This window comes from Lycium ferocissimum, chromosome 1 (assembly GCF_029784015.1).
Source record: "Lycium ferocissimum isolate CSIRO_LF1 chromosome 1, AGI_CSIRO_Lferr_CH_V1, whole genome shotgun sequence".
In the NCBI taxonomy this organism is placed as follows: Eukaryota; Viridiplantae; Streptophyta; class Magnoliopsida; order Solanales; family Solanaceae; genus Lycium; species Lycium ferocissimum.
Window position 1 is genome coordinate 22648278 of NC_081342.1, and position 3191 is coordinate 22651468.

Below are 3191 nucleotides of genomic sequence, written 5' to 3' on the forward strand. Positions count from 1 at the left end.
TGAATAGAGCAAAAGAGAATGGAGATTACTTCCCTGAAGATTGCTTTTTGCCGGGTCTTTTGCATATTGTATACCGATGGTAATTTTTTGTTGTCAAAAAATAGTGAGTGGTAGTCTAAAGCTAAGCGGCAATAAATATATATGTACTTTATTTTTATTTCAGAAACAGCATCTCTACCTCCCAAGGTAGAAGTAAGATGGTTTCACATGGAAAAATTAGAAAGTTTTCCAAAGATTTTTATCTTGTTTCCACCATGGGTTTTCCGACGCCACTTTTTATGATTATACTCGGTATGTTGTAGTAGTTGTACTTTTCTTGTATATTTCTGTAAAGTTCCTATTTATTCATTTAGTGAGAGTATATGTTTCAGAACAAATCAAGTAAGAAAGAGAGTATATGTTTCAGAACAAATCAAGTAAGACAAATTTTCTTCCAATCATAAGCACATTATTGCATGTGAAACTTTCTGGTCATGGACGCTCAAGTCTTTGTTTTTGGGTCCTTTTCTCAAAAACTTTTACCTCTCGTATGCACGACCTTTATAATATGTTGATCACGTCGCAAAGACTTTTCCAACATTAATTTTGATAATTTCTGGATGGAATATAATACTTCCAACATAGTGATTACAAATAATAAAAAATAACTCACAAGTCAGAGCTACGTGTGCTTGCATGCGTCACTTGAGTTTGCGTCATGACTAACCCTTCCCCTATATATATTGAAGCAAAAGTTGATAACTTGATATATATAGATCAGCATCATATCAGAGCAATAAAAGAAAGATGGTAGTTATTCTTCTCATTTATATTAGTAATTCTTACTACAACAAGGTCTTGTGATTACTTTCATTTTCGGAATTTTATTTGATTCTTGAAAATTGTCTCGAAAGTATTGAGGAACATGAATAAATTCTTTAACGTTTGCATCGAAAGGAGTAGCCTGTTTGACCAAGAGTCAAAAGTGTTTATTTTCTTTAAAAGGTGCTTTTTTAAAGATAATTTAGGCGTTTTGACCATGATTTCAGCAAAAAATAAGTGATTTTGAGTAGTAACAAAAGATGTTTTTCGGAAGCTAAACAAGGTAGCTTTTCTTCAAAAGCACTTTTGGAACCTTAGCTTGGCCAAAGACAAGTTGATGCTCTAATATTGCAAAAGTATTTTTCAAATTGATTTCCAAACACAAACTTATTTTTTCTCAATAGTATTTTTTCGAAAAGCACTTTTGACAAAATTTACTTTTTAAAATAAGCAGATTTTGTATACTTGGCCAAACAAGCTACTAGTGATCTGACAAATAAGTCAGTTAAGAGTTCTTTGATTACAGTTTCATTGAGTAAAATAAACTACTACCTAATATGCTTCTTGATCTATATATAATGTCATTAATCAGAGTGAGTGGATCGACGCAACAAAGCTTTCAATTACATGGATGGACACTCCTGAGCATTATTGGACATGGAATTATCTTCCAGAATCTGGGTATATCTCTCTCTTTTTATACTCTTAAAAGGTGTTTGATATATATGATTAAAAGCTTATCAAACTAGTTTAAAAGAATTTTTTGACTTATATAGAGTATGGAATCAGAAGTGTAGAGGGTTTCTTCGAGGCTTGAGAGATGAAATAGATAGGATTTCACAAGTTTTTTTTTTTTTTGGGTAAACACCATCAGTGAATTTTTAAATCAAATGGGCTCATAATCCGTTATACACATAGTGACATCATAAGGTTGGTATCTTTAATTAGAATGTGTTGGTATGGAGGAAAATATATTTTGATGGTTTCACCCACCTCCAACCCTTCAACAAAAAATATTTTCTGATTATACCATGTTTAATTGGGACAAATGTTTATATATCTTCTATAGGAATACATTTTCCTCTAAAAAAATTTTTGGAAAATACTTCCCTTACAAGAGGAGGGAAGTCATTTTCCATTACTCTCCCATGTCATTTCCAACTGTTGGTTTCCACCCATCCCCAACTCTTCAACCCCGTCTATGGCTAAGGCATCTATATATGGCTCACTTAAATATTTCTTGCATGCACAGATGTGACGTGGCTGAGCTTCATCGCGTTTGTTTTCTTAACATCGTTGGAAAGATAGACTCAAAATGACTTACTCGAAAGACTAGTTTTGGGGCATATCTAGTGTTCAAGTTGAATGATCAACAACAAAACCTTGAACAAGCCATTGCATCACTGAGATTTGTTAAGGAAAAGGCAAAGGGCACTGATGGTGAGGGTTACACTGTTTTCATCTCAAAGTCAAAGGAACACGGAGAACATGGCATATTCCCACACCTTCGAACCGATGAGTGGATGGAAATAAAGCTTGGTGAATTTTTCAACAACTTAGGTGAAGATGGTGAAGTTGAAATGACGTTGATGGAAACCAGCAACGATAAATGGAAATCTGGTCTCATTGTTAAGGGCATTGACATTCGTCCAAATTAAATATTGGGGATCAGTTTGATATTATAAACCTAATTATTGGCATGGATACATCTATAGCCAGTGGGGCCTTTATTTCTATTCTGCATGCATGTTGTGGTGTTTGTCTTTTTCTATTGTTTTCATGTTTTATCAGTTGTACTCTCTCTATGCTTGCTAAGAGAGTGAGCAGCTTGTTGTACGTTTGGTTGATCTTTTGTACCTCATTTCTAAGTCAAAATAAGAGGTTCTGCGATTTCTACTAGTAGATGGTGTTTTGTCTTGATTCGATCAATAAATTACTAAAGCATATAAATAAAACAGGAAAACATAAAGGAATTTAAAGAACAATGGTTCATTTAAGCATCAATTCAATACAACACAAGAGGAGGAGGTAAATTCTGTCTAGTTGTTGTACGTAGAAAAAATACGGAATTAAATTGTGAGCACGTTAGCTTTTATGTGGAAAAGTTGAAAAATTGTTGAACATAAATTATGATAAAAGTGATAGAAAATGCCTAAGCATCATATGATGTTAGTAAAGGACTATTATATGCAGAGAATAAGTTCCATGAATATCTAATTATTAATTATTATTCTGATAAAAAATTGTTCTTGGTAATTTTTGGATATTCAAACAAAATTACCTTTCACTACAAAAGATATATATTTCCTTTGTTTTAATTTGTTTATCTGGTTTTGACTTGGAAATGGAGTTTAAGAAAGTAAATAAGACTTTTGAATCTTGTGGACTTA

The 3191-nt window shown here is 32.7% G+C and overlaps 1 pseudogene; it reads left to right on the forward strand.

Moving 5' to 3' along the window:
* The first annotated feature begins 762 nt into the window (after nt 1-762).
* Nucleotides 763-2703, forward strand: LOC132029485 (F-box protein PP2-B11-like; annotated as a pseudogene).
* The last annotated feature ends 488 nt before the right edge of the window (nt 2704-3191 follow it).